The sequence below is a fragment of the Dermochelys coriacea genome, chromosome 8 (assembly GCF_009764565.3).
Source record: "Dermochelys coriacea isolate rDerCor1 chromosome 8, rDerCor1.pri.v4, whole genome shotgun sequence".
In the NCBI taxonomy this organism is placed as follows: Eukaryota; Metazoa; Chordata; order Testudines; family Dermochelyidae; genus Dermochelys; species Dermochelys coriacea.
This window is the reverse complement of record NC_050075.1, coordinates 96,636,781-96,650,993: the sequence shown is the minus strand read 5'-3', so window position 1 is coordinate 96,650,993 and position 14,213 is coordinate 96,636,781. Positions and strand designations below refer to the sequence as shown.

The window sequence follows — 14,213 nt, the reverse complement described above, 5'->3', positions numbered from 1 at the left end:
GCAAAAAGGCATATGCTATCAATCCCCAGAAGTTAAGCCCATTACTCAGAGGTTTTATAGAGGAAAGGAGAAGTCTGCTTACCCAAGCCTACAAAGAAACATAAGCTCTTCATGTTCCAAGACATCATTGTCCATTTTCATCAACATACCTTATAAGAACAGCCAACGTTTAATGATATACAATCATAGAGGGTGGACCCTGGGGACAGAAGCAATTTTTGTTTACACAGAGAACCTGTCATAGGCATTTGGACATCACTCATAGCTGCTTGAATAATGTCCAAAGGAAAGAAAAACAACAAAAACTTAGTAATTAAAAAACAAACCATGCTCTAGGCTAGGCAAGGAAAACCAAACAACAGAACCCAGGCAGCAGTAGATTCTGTGTGGCCTGAGATCAGCCCAGCATCTGGGAGCACCACAATAATCATCAAATGGAGCTGTCTATAGGAAACAGAAAAGTAAAATCAAGGAAAGCAGCAAGATACTCAATGGGAAGCCCTGTCTAAAAACTCTACATAGTTTTCCAAACAAAGGAACCTACTCAATTTGGGCAGCTCCCAAAATACTAATTAATTCTGGGGGCCAAATTCTTACATCAGGTACACTGGGGCAGGTCCATTCAAGTCACTGGAGCTGCACCAACATACCTGATAGGAGGATTTGGATCTATAGCATAAATATAACAGTAAATCCACATAATTTACAGCATTACCATCATCATTAGCAGTAGCAAACATTTATTTTATGGTAGCACCCAGAAGCCCTAACTGGGAACAGGGATCACTGTCTTGGGTGCTGTACAAACAAACATAACAGACAACAGAGGGTTCACAATCTAAAAGACACAACAGACCAAAGGGCAGGGAATGGAGACGTAACACACAATGAATGAACATGTATTTGTGAGCAGCAACTGTCATTTACTGTCTTTTTGCACTGTGCCTGACACAATGGGACCCATATTTGGCCTCTGGATGCCACCATAATATCATACTAATAGTAATAAGAAGAAAAATAGAAAAGCAGTTAAAGAAGTTCTTACATCAAAAAATTGGTCCGAACACACAGCTCTCTCTGGATCAATCCAATCAAATTAGTGACTAAGAAGAACAGAAAAATGTCTTTTCCTATTGATATTATATAAAATACCCATTAAATATCCATTATACAATATTGTTATTTCACTCACCATATTATGAACTTCATCGCAGGAAAGAAAAATGTCTCTAAGTGAAGACTGCACCAACCAAAAATACTTCCATAAGTGAAATGCAACAGCTCAAGCTGTTGAAGTCAGTATAAAGTTGTTTCAGCAAATATTTTCTAATGTGGGGAAAATGTTAGCTTTCTGCACTGTTTTATATGGAATTGTTAGACCGAAACAAACTATAAAGTCAATGAGTGAAATAAAATAATTTATGTTCCTGGTGTATCTATTAGCAATAATACTTACACAATTTTAATGAATTTGCTGGTAAATCAATAGTTCCATTTCTGTTCTGCATTACAAGTATTACTGCATGTCAAATAAATCACTGTAATGAAGTTTGATGAGCAAAGATTTTGATGGTGGTGTACCATAATTATAAACATCAGCAGTATGGCTCTTTCGAATCATGAAAGGAACAGTGCTTTGATGATGGCAAGTGAAATTCTTTGATTATAATTATTTTTGACATTTCAGGCAATGGAAGTCCTCAAATCTGGCCCTGACCTTTGCTCTTCAAAATGTATCTCTTCATTAGTAAATTGCAATATCTTTAATCATCAAATAATAAAGACACTGAACATCACAAGACATACAGTATAGGTTTGATTTATTTATGTAAATTTCAAGGACTTGGTTACTCAAGCCAGACTGAAGGTATTCAAGTTCTAAGAAAAGAAACAACCGCATAGTCCTGATGGAAATTTTTGTTGCCTTCAGATGGAAAGAATCAAAGGGTTGAAGAAATCAAATATCAGTTGGAACAGAGACTATATTATTGAGACCATAAACCATGATTTATTTTCAAGTTTCTTCTTGACATAAGTATTGTAAATTTAAAACTTAACGTTAGATCAGGTGTATGACTCAAAATAAGCTGGAAATCACCATCTACCATTTGAACAATGTTTTACAGATTTTTGCCCCCTGTAATATCAAAAACATGACTGCACAAGAAAACACACACATCCAATTAAATGGCATTGTTGTTGTTCTCATGAATTGTAAACTATTTAAAGTATGATGGTGATGGTAAATAAACTTATTGTGCAACATAAGAACAGATGTACACATTGGCTGCCTGTAATCTGCAGTTTATGTCAGTTTCTAAAAAATAAAACAGGCTGTTCTGGGCCAGAGAATTTTTTTTTATCACTTTGAAATATTCAAAAATATTTCTGTGCATACCTAATTATTAGGTCCCTAATTTTTACGGATGGATGGAAGAGCTAGGGTATAAGTATAAGTATAAGTAGGGTATAGGTACAACCCCCAACCCGCCACCAAAAACTCCCACAACCAACCAGACATCTACAGTGATACTTTGCTTATGGCTCATAAAGATTGGTTATTATCCCCCTACTTTCCTCCTCTAATTTTACCATGCCTCTGACCTTATAGGATGAGTCTCTCAGTTAATGGAGCTACATCCATTCACACCAGCTAGGGATCTGGTCCTTGGTTGCTAACTGGGGTGAGAAGCAAAAGCACTGACATCTCTAAACAATACTTCCAATCTGACCAAGAGCCCAATATTTCAGTGTGCTGCCTACAAGGAGGTGCTGGCTGTCCTCCCTTCAATTAGCTTGACTCCCAGAACTTGTCAGAGTAGCTCCAGAACCAGGAAGCACTAGAAGTCTCATAAGAAGACCTGGCCTCAAGAGATTTCTAGCCCAGAGGCCTGATCTTGAAAAACAAAGGCTAAGGGAGCCACAGATGCTCAGCACTTCCCAGGCTTTGGCTGCTCATTTACAGACCTCTGTGGGGCTCTGAGAAGTTTTGGCTGCACACTTAAGTGTTGTCCTGTTTTGTCCCTATAGTATGCGCACAGTGATGACAAAGAAGCAAAATCAGGGGCTAGCTTTGAAAGAGAATGCAAAATTAGTGCAGTTAGTGAGGAAGGGGAGCAAAGGGAAATTCTTTTGTTCAGAGCAAGCTGGAAACACACTTTGAATCCACTAGGAAGGCCAAATTCTGTCCTCACACCTGTGCAGCCCCACTGACTTCATTAGGTTGAATGGGTGTAAGTGAGGACAAAACATGATCCTTAGTGTCTGGCTAAGGACTAGAGATGTAATTGTCCCATAGCAAAACTAGAAGATATTTTCCAGCAGCAGGTCAAACCCAAAAGGAAAAGTCACAGGCATTTTCTCCTAGATGAACTTCTCTCAATGCTTCATCTAGAAGAAGAGAATGTGCAAAGAACTCACAGTAATCTTACCAACATATCAATAAACATGCCGTATGTTGGTCTCGTATCATGATTTCTTTTTTCTTCAGTATCTTTTTGTACTTTGGTTCCCACACTGACAAGTATCTAGACCATCCACTTGTACTCCCATCAACTAAAGAGGTAGCGATTTGATCAGAATAACTAGGATGTCCTGCAACATGCATACAAACTTTTACAGTTGCTGCTTACAGGATGTAGATGTGACATGGTAGGGATGGAGAAGGACAGAGTTTTAGGGAGAAGCTGGGATGGAGGAAAATTGGATTAGGGGAAGCTTACAGGGAGAAGAAATGAATCTTGTGATTGGATTTGAAGGCATAGGTGGCAGGCTATTTGCACTGGATCAACCAGTACAGTGGGGGTGATGAACAGAAAGGAGTCTGGTACCTAAGCTGCCAGAAAACACTGGAAATATACTTTTAAATTCTTCTAAATTAAACTTGGCTTTTCTTTCCCATCACCACGACCAGCACAATGAGAGACAAACTGAAACAAGCTGCCTGCACTGCCAAGCCCAAAACATTCTACAACGATCACGTCAGCATGAGAATGGGCCAAATTCTGAGGTGAGTCTAAGGGAGACCACAGGAAGTCTTTGTTGGTGTAACTTAAATCTTCTCCAGTACCTCTCAATGTGCATGTCACATTCACTTACACTCCCTCTGGACTTAGACTCCTTCAGACTCACATCCATTTATAACTGGTACCTTACACTCCCTGCTACTCCATACAAATCCCCTCTGAATTTGGGCCGCAAGTCTAAGTGAGTGTAAGGGAGTCTCCAGGAGACTAAGTTTATGTAACACATAAAAGCAATGAGACTTCTCATGCTTAAAGTTAAGCATGTGCTTAAGTGCTTTGCTGAATTGGGGCCAGACTGCTCAGCACCATGCAGGACTGAGAAGAGATGTGAAGTAAAAAAATCCCAACAATTAACAGGAAGGAATAAGCAAGTGTAATTTAAAGTAGGTTAGGGGCTACTTTAATTTACACCATCGTATGGCTCCTTCTGGTGCAAATTACAACAACTGACTCCAGGGTAGAGGCAGGTCCAAGAGAGCTGAAGTGAGTGGGAGGGAGTCTCACACCATCTTATATGTCACCTTTGAGTCTGGCCCAGTATCTCCCAAGTAACAGGGAAGGCTTAAAGTTTTCCAGACATGGTTCCCAAGAACATTTTGAACTATATTACCTGACCCAGTGACAGCCAGATGGTGCCAGTAGTAAGATACCAGGAGCTGGCAGGTGACCAGCCTCCCCATATCGCCCCGCCATTTGGATGCACCAGCCCCAAACTTTTCAGTTCACCTTTATTAATTACTGTAACAATCCATTTAATCACACCATAACTTTCCAACTCTGCTTTAAACACTAAAAGCCAGAGACATTTTAAGTAGAACCCACAATTTAGCCAAATGAGCTAACATTTTCCTTTGAACCCTATAGCATTTCAAAACGTTGGTAAATCTTTACGCAGTATAAAAGTGTGGTGTGTTCACTACTTAACAATCCAGTTCTGTGCTGGATCTGTCAGCACGATAGTAAAACATCTAAGTGCATAGTGTGCTTATAATAAATACTTTGCACAAAATTATTCATTCCACATACGAACAGAGGGAACTTTAATGCCTACTCTGTTTGCGGAATGCTATATAACCTTGCTAGTTACAGGCAAGTATATGGAAGTTGTTTTGTTCTATTAAATAAAGGAAACAAGGTTCCCATTTTGAAATTAATTCATTGAAAACGATTAAGTAGCTGGTCGTGAATGCTTTGGGAATTTATATAATCCCCCTCCCCCCAATACTAATGTTCGTTTTCCCTCCTTGTCCCTTAAACAAATACTTTGTTAACCACATCATTGCCAAGCAGATCTTCTGCATGCATGTGAGCCACTGCCACATGGTAAAGTTCACCACCTGAGGGGGTACTTGACTCCCACACAATATTTTTCTGCAGTGGAATATGAGCCAGAGTAGTCCCTCTTACTCCCTTTGAGAGAGTGCTCCCCAAAAACCATGCTGGATCAACTGTTTTGGTAGGGGTTGTGGCTCCTCTTTCTCTTCTCCCTGCCTTTGGGGACACTAGCACCAACAGCAGCATTAGTGTGGAGCAGCCCTTGTGCTTAATGAGTGCGAGGACTGAGGGCTTGTCTACTTGGGGCATTTGCCACAATTTCAGTCATTGGTAGTTGGAGACAAGCAGGGGTCAGGCTACAACATTATAAAGCATGGCCTGTGTTGTTTTACCCCGTCTACCCTAGTGGTTTGCACGAATGCAGCTACCCCAGGGACTGGCCACTGCTGCTGAAATTGGGGCAAATCCCCATTGTAGATGAGGCCTGAGATAGTGACTAGCCCCTGCACAAGCCGGGGGAAAACTCCTTGCACCTTCAACATCCCCTTTCATGCAGCTGCTTAAGATTTTATGCAATCTGGTTCAAGATTGAAAGTGGCCCTATTCAGGAAAGCTTTATCACATACTAAATGTTAAGCCCACGCTTAAATCCCATTTAAGTCCCAAATTTATGTGCTTTCCTGAATCTGGGCCTTAGATCCTAACTAGGAAAGATGAAATGGGCACCTTCCTTTTCCAGCCTAACGAGAGCCCGTGGTGCAAACCTGACTCTCTGCATTATAACTCTGGTTTCTAAAAGCACAACTGCTGGCTTATAAGCTAGTATATTGTTTTAAGAAGGCAGCCTTCCTCTTTCTATCCCCAAACCTTCTCCTTATTCTAATACTGATACCAAGTGGTACTTGCCATAACAGTGTTCATAAATATCCCCAAAGTGACTGGGTAATGCCACAAATGATGGGTTATACATATGATCCACTTGGGGAGAAGTCTTCTGTTTCAATTAAGCTAATTGTTTACCAAGAGCCACATAGTGAGGGAATAGCCACAAATAGGAGGATGGATGGATGGATGGATAGATAGATATCTTTATGAAATGTTACTCATATGTTTTTAATGATGCTTCACGGAAGTTCAGAAACTTCTGTATTCTATGCACTTCCAAAGACATGTTGACAATTTTTCATAAAAGTTACATCTCATAAAGGAATGATAAGACCAAAGTCAGCGATCCTGCACTGCTGATTCGCACAGTAGTATAGGCTCTTTTCACTCTTGTGACTAGAGCTTCAGGCTTTCCCTCATATCTAGGAGTTATATGCTAGCTTCAAAATTGGGGTTTTTGAATTGTGAAAAAACATGCATTTCTTTGCATTCTATGATGGGGATACTGTACCAGATCTTCAGCTTGTGTACATTTTCTATTGACATAAATGGAGCAGTGCTTAAATTGATTAAATGGAGCAGTGCTGCTTTATACTAGCTAAGGATCCTGCCCTATGCATCAATATTTATTTTCTGGGCAGTGTATGTTTTATGGTGTCCTCAACTGTCACTTGCTTGGGGTCTGTGAATGATGTGAAGGGTAAGCACATGCATACCAGCTCATAACCTGTGCACCTTGGACCACAATCTCAGCTGGCATAGTTCAATGCATCAATGCTGATTTACACCAGCTGAAGAACCAGCCCCTAGTTTTTAATGGGAATCTTTGAATATGTCCAGAGGCAGTTTTAGTCTTAGTTCACAGTTACATGCTCCACATGTGGATGGCATTAGTATAGCTAAGAAATCTCTGCTTTTGTGTGAGGTACATTAATTTAATTAAACATGTAGATTGTTGTTTCATATTTAAAGATATTTACTATACTTTTTTATATAAGTATATTTTATTTAGTAAAGAAATTTATAGGACAAACTTCATAGAGGTTTAAACAAATGTGGCCATAAATCAGTGTAAACACCTGCACCCAGCTTGACTGTTCCCTTACACAGCTCCTGAATAATATATAGGAGCACATCAGTATCTATAACGATAAAGTTTCTAGTGGAAGATTCAGGCAAGCCACTTGGTCAGTCTGACCTCTATTGGCAGTAACTCCACCGTGAACAGCTTGTCCATGGCCTCAAGAGCTTCTTCTTGGAAAAAAGCAACTGTAGCACATCTGCACATTCACATACTAAGATAATATACACTCCTGCAGATAGATACATAGATATATTATGTGGGCACACAGATACACACAGAGATAAATATACTCATAGATAGATAGAATATGTATCTATCGTACATACATGGATATTCACACACACTCCAAAACCAAAAATAAAGCACCCATTAAGGTTGCTAAGCAATAACAATGTACTAATTTATCACATCATTAACAAACCTCAAGCACATAAAAGCAGGAAATGTATTGTTATGGACTTTGTAAATGTTTCATTGCTCACAAATTAAATACATTATTCTTACCAAGTCTCTCATCATGCATCATCACAACATAACCTTAGATCTGGAATATCAACATTCGTTGTGAGTCAGAGATAAGGTTGTTGTGTTGCAATGACCTGTAACTCAAAAACAATTTGATGATTTTTCCTTAAACTTTGCAGAAACGTTCTTCTGATGTAGTAACTTTGAGGCCAAAGCAAAAATTTCCAAGCCCTGGTTACAGGCATGCTAAAATAGAGCTTTATCACGGAACCTGCTTGTAACCTTAATTATGGAGCATCTACCACCTTTGCGTAATAAATTTCTGTGCTGGAAAGTACTATACCATCTCTCTGTCAAAGAAGAAGAAAGTTGTCTAATGAAGTTGTTTATTTGCAGGTTTTTTCCAAACACGCAAACACATATTTTCCATGTGTATTCATAGTCAGATCTACTGATTTTAATGACAAATACTTATTTTTACAGTTAAAGGAGAGCACACTGGAATCTATTCCTCCTTGTGTATTATCATCATTATTTATTTCTTACCATAGTAAGTCTGCTAGGTGCCTCACTTTACATGAAGAGACATGATCCCCTGCCCCATGGAGCTCGCATGCTAATGGCAGTCATTGCACACTGAGAGGCTAACAAGAAATTAGGGAGGGAAGTGGAGAAGGATGGAGGAGGGTAATATTAAGACAACGCAGCTACTTGGGGAGATATAGAAGGGAGAAGGGTGATGTAAAGGAGGATTCTTTTTGTTTGTTCTTTGAAGAAATAAAATAAATAATTGTCTTGGTTAATTTGGTCAAAGAATGTTAGGTCACTCTTACAAGATGGGGGACTTTATCTTGGGAAGCAGTGACTCTGAAAAAAGATTGGAGGGGTTGTGATGGATAATCTGCTACACATGAGCTCCCAGTGCAAGGCTGTGGCCAAAAGAGCTAATCCGATCCTTGGATGCACAAAAAGGGGAATCTCAAGTAGGAATAAAAAGGTTATTTTACCTTTATGTTTGGCACTAGTACAACCACTGTTGGAATACTGCGTCCAGTTCTGGTGTCCACAGTTAAAGAAGAATGTTGATAAAAATGGAGAGGGTTCTGAGAAGAGCGATGAGAATGAATAAAGAATCAGAAAACATGCCTTGCGGTGACAGACTAAAAGAGCTTAACAAAGGGGTGACTTGATCTACAAGTATGTACATGGGGAACAGATATTTAATAATGGGCTTTTCAATGTAGCAGAGAAAGGTATAACAAGAGCCAATGGCTGAAAGTTGAAGCTAGACAAATTTAGATTGGAAATAAGGCATAAACTTTTAACAGTAAGGGTAATTAACCATTGGAACAATTTACCAAGGATCATGTTGGATTCTCCATCACTGACAATTGGAATTATTTTTGGGAAATTCCATGGCCTGGGCTATATAGGACGTCAGACTCTATCACAATGGTCCCTTCTGGCCTTGGAATCTATGATTTTTTCCCTTGGCTTTGTGAGCCTGAAGGAGAGGTTTGGATTCAAGAAATGTAATGGTCATGCAGAGGAGCTCAAGGAGGACATTGTCTGTGTAAGAAGAAAGCGTGAAGATGTAGGAGAAGCATGTAAATGGAGTATATGGTGGGTTGGGGTGGAGGGAGTCGGGGGATAATGACATAGTCAGATGAGTAGAGACAGGCAGAGTTATGGACAATCTTGAAGACAAGGGCAAGGAGCTCTTGAACTTAATGCAGTAAATATGGGTTAGCCAGGGAGGGACTCAAAGAGGATAGTGATGTGGTCAGATCTAGGGAAGGAATATGATCTGACTGCACAATTGCTTACTAAGTTCTTGTCATTTACAACTGGACAAACCCAGTGAAGACAATAGTGCTCCATATCTTCCTGACAGCATACACCAGAGACCATTGTCTTGCACACATGTAATTAAGGACAATCTGGAGACAGTGGGATTACACACACAAACTGAAGGCCTACTTTGGCCTGCAAAGCCTTTATTAGGGGCAAGAGAGAACATAAAGGAAAAAACCCAGCTTGGTTTTCAGATCCCAGGTTGAGCTTGCAGGGTTGGCAGCTATTTAAAAAAAAAAAAAAAAAAAAAAAAGACAGCATCTTTTTAGATTCAATACATTTGATTTGGAGTTGCTGAGAGAGAATATACATGGAAACCCACAAAGCCATTTTTACAGAATCACTTTTCCAGGAGAAGCTGCCCTTTAAGAGGGAGTGACTAATGGCAGTGAATGTAATCTGTTTTCTATTTGCAGTGCCAGGCTCATTTGGCTTGTGTAAAATGCAACTCTTTGTTTGGTAAACAAGCAAATTAAACTGGTGATCCAGAGAATCTTGGAAGCGTTACTTAAATAAAAGAGCCTCTCTTTGCAAATTATGGCTTGAAATGCTTTGGAAGGTGTGTTTCCAGATGTTTTATCATGGGACAGGCTGACAATATCAAGGACGTAATTCTTGCTGAGACATTCATTCCCTACTAAACATAAAAGAAAGGAATAATCATCAATTTATAAAGCCAGCCCCCGGCCCCCAGCCAAGACAATCGTAATGCAGCACAACATAATAAAAATAAATTAAAATTCTACTATGTCATTAAGAATAACTTTAAAAAAGTCAAACACCTAATACAAATGTGGTGAGGGGAGAATTAATATATATAAAGAATGAGGGGTGAAGTCATAAGAGGAAAGATAATAAATGTAGGACCAAAAGTGGTCAGAATCAAAAACCTTTAAACAATAGTCTCAGGATGTTTTTGAAAACTGGGGAGAGATGAGCGGAGACATGTGTTGGGGATTAGAGGTATATTCCACACCAGAAGTTCTACCACAGCAGATGCACGGTTGCCTGACAACCTGGGATACAACAATGGGATACGGAAAAAGTCTAGGCTAGATCCCGAGCTGGTGTAAATTGGCTTTGGTGGGACTCCAATGATGTGCAGATACCAATCAGGAGTAGGCTCAAGGAAGAGATTTCCAATATAACCTGGATGTAACAGCATGGTCTGCCAAGCGGTCTGGGGCTAGTCCATCCTATTTGATTATTGGACCCATCTGTGAAGGGGCAAGGTGACTCCTGTAAAGGGCAGAGAGCGCTCAAATAAGGGGAAGACTCAAGAAGGAGGTGAGCTACTGTGGCAGGCCCTGAAGCAAATAGGGGAGGAAGGGTAGGAGATGCAAGGGGAAAAGCTTCTGGGCTCCTGCAGCCTGTGTTGGTCAGAGGAATAGCTTTGTTTGTGTTACTTTGTGACTTTTGTATTTGAGGAATTAAACTGCCCTGAACAAATGGCCTGAATGTACTTCGGGTGCATCGTTCGCCCTTCCTGGGCTGGAGACAGAGGCCAGTGGCCCTACACACAGGCCTTACACTGTCTACAACTTTAAAAACTGATGATGCCAAATTAAATTCCATCTACTGTTCTATCGGCAGCCAGGCTCAGGAATGCAAGTGGCTCAAACCAGTTTGAGAATGTGCTGGTGCATTCTGAACCAGCCGGAGAGATCTTATTGGAAGCCCTGCTGGGAGGAAGTGACAGTAATCAAGCCATGTGGCCACAATGGTGTGTGTTGCTATTGCAAGGTCCTTCTCTCAGGACAAACGGAGGCAAAGCTTGCACAAATGGACCATTTCCAAACCACATCCAGTACATAGCTTTCCATAGAAAATGTGACAGTGAAAGTAACATCACAGTTCTTAGTGTGGTTCTACTCCAAAGAGGGACTATGTAAAAATGGCCCCTTCTTATACAACAAACCTGATCCCTGGATGAATTCAGAGTCAGCGCTTAGGTGGGGAGCTCTTTGGGATACAGACTGCCTTCTTTTATGTCTGGAAAGTTCCGTGCACATTGTGGGTGGAGACATTTACTAAACAGTAGGAGCATCTACTAGCTTTACTGACCATAACAACGTTTTGATGGAATTTTCAGTCCTCTCAGCTCTGCAGATTTAAAGGAGAACAAGCAGAATTCTACTCCTCCTACATCATCAACAGAACCCTTGGTTAAATTCCAATCAGCAGTATCAGTGGAAATGTATGGAAGGCACTGGGGCTGCATAGCTGACACCAAGGGCATAATTTGGCCTGCAAAACCATCACACCTGGCAATGATGTACGAGATGGAAAGAATTCTGTGTAATGCTCAGAGCGAATTTGAGGAGCTGGCAATTAAAATACACCTTTCTACCTGTAAAATGAACAAACTGTTATGGAATCAGAGACAATAAATCTAGAACACACAAGACCACTTTTATGGAGCTACTTTTCAGACTTTAACCTGATTTACATCCAAACGGTATACTCTCAAGATTAAAATCTTCCCAAAAAATGAATTAAAGCAAAAGGAATATCCAGAGTTGAGGCACAATAGCTTAGCACACAGGCAAACCCATCCAAGCCTGCAATGACTAGTAACAGATGAATTAAAGGTTTCAGAGTAGCAGCCGTGTTAGTCTGTATCCGCAAAAAGAAAAGGAGTACTTGTGGCACCTTAGAGACTAACAAATTTATTTGAGCATAAGCTTTTGTGAGTTACAGCTTTTTTCGTGTGTATACAGATTTTATATACACAGAAAACATGAAACAATGGATGTTACCATACACACTGTAACGAGAGACCTAAAAGTTGCAATTCTTCAACAAAAAAAACTTCAAAAACAGACTCCAACGAGAGACTGCTGAATTGGAGTTAATTTGCAAACTGGACACCATTAAATTAGGCTTGAATAAAGACTGGGAGTGGATGTGTCATTACACAAAGTAAAACTATTTCCCCATGTTTATTTCCCCCCTCCCCCACTGTTCCTCACATGTTCTTGTCAACTGCTGGAAATGGCCCATCCCTTGATTATCATTACAAAAGGTTTTTTTTCTCTCCTGATGGTAATAGCTCACCTTACCTGATCACTCTCCTTACACAGTGTGTATGGTAACACCCATTGTTTCATGTTCTCTGTGTATATAAAATCTCCCCACTGTATTTTCCACTGCATGCATCCGATGAAGTGAGCTGTAGCTCACGAAAGTTTATTCTCAAATAAATTTGTTAGGTCTCTGAGGTGCCACAAGTATTCCTTTCTTTTTTTTTTTAGAAAAATTAAAGACACTGTAAGTAACAACCTCCACTCGGAACTATTTTGCTTTTGTTGGTTTAAACCTGATCCTCAGCGTTGCATAGTTTTGTTTTTAATCTGATTATATACACTCTTCTCAGAGAGAAATGCAGAGCCCTCCAGTATTCAGTTAGGATGATGAGATTAGAGCAAAACATTATGAAATTCTAGGTAACGCCTTCTACTGAGAAGGAAAAAAAACCCAGCGTTTCTCAAGGAACATTTGATTCCACAAATCCACTAGCGCTAATGTTCACTTTTAGGATATTAACTTGCAATGCAAACCCAGCAGGCAACACACAAAATTACAGATGGTAGTAAATAGACTCCTGACCTATTTGGTACATTACAATGACATCCTCCTAGGAATTAGTTGCAACACTTGGGCTGTTCAGTTTGTTGCCCAAATACTGCATCACACATATACAAGACCAACACCTGGCTAATAAGTGAAATATAAAATAGCATGATAGCTCCAACTTAGGGGAGAGGGGAAAAGAAAACTATCACTAACGGAAGTATTAGGTGTTTTCACTCACTAGAGAAATCATCAGCTATTGATAGGAGGGGGGATTTACACCTTTTCCCATCTTCTGCCTCTTTCCTAACTGAGCACATTGCCAACACCATGTTAACAGTTTTTGAAAATGCCCCTGAAGAACAAAGATTCTCCTTTTGCCAGATCCCAGTATTTACAAGCAAGCCCAAATCTGTGAGAAAATTCAATTGAACGCAGATGGCAGGAAATTCCTCTAAAATGACAGTGGCCAAATTCAAACCACAAGACATGAAAATAACCCAACGTACTAGACATGAAGAACATATCTTATAGATTTTTCCTCATGCAATTCACAGTCTGTGATTGATTACCGGGAAGACAGACTGCAGATTTATGAGACTTCTGTAGAACAAGTATTCCATTTGCAACAATTAAACCTTATGTGGTTAAAAAATAGGTTAAAGGAATCCGTAGATGGTTCTGACATTGGAGGAATGCCCTTCTAGGTGGATGGTAAGTTCATGGCTAGTGCGATTTAGCAATGGAGTTGACCATGCATTAATTTGTTTGCTGTTATTAACAAGGCTGCTGTGATAATTATTTTTATGGTATCAGAAAGCCAGATGTGAAAGATACAATCAGTATTCTTGTAATTTTCTTATTTTTACATGGTCATGGTGCCAGTCTTCCCATGCTTTAGCAGCTGTGGAAGTCAGGGTATGGTCTGAACGCCTCAATCAGAAAAGGAAGTAACCACATGGTACATGCAGGTGGAGTTTTGGCATCTCGTGGAGACTCACTCCAAACTGCCACATGGATGTGCCGAAAGGAATCAGCCCTTCACTCTGAAA

The 14,213-nt window shown here is 40.0% G+C and overlaps 1 protein-coding gene across 3 annotated transcripts in view; it reads right to left on the bottom strand.

Annotated features, from left to right (window-relative positions):
• The window catches only part of GLIS1 (GLIS family zinc finger 1), a 269,714-nt gene that overhangs the window by 187,275 nt on the left and 68,226 nt on the right, over positions 1–14,213 (bottom strand). Inside the window, exon 1 of one of the 3 annotated variants that reach the window (XM_043520300.1) lies at positions 150–169. The exons of the other annotated variants lie outside the window; for them this stretch is intronic. The gene's annotated coding sequence lies outside the window, so the exon portion shown is untranslated. Of the gene's footprint in view, positions 1–149; positions 170–14,213 lie in introns of those variants that run through there. 3 annotated transcript variants of the gene reach the window in all.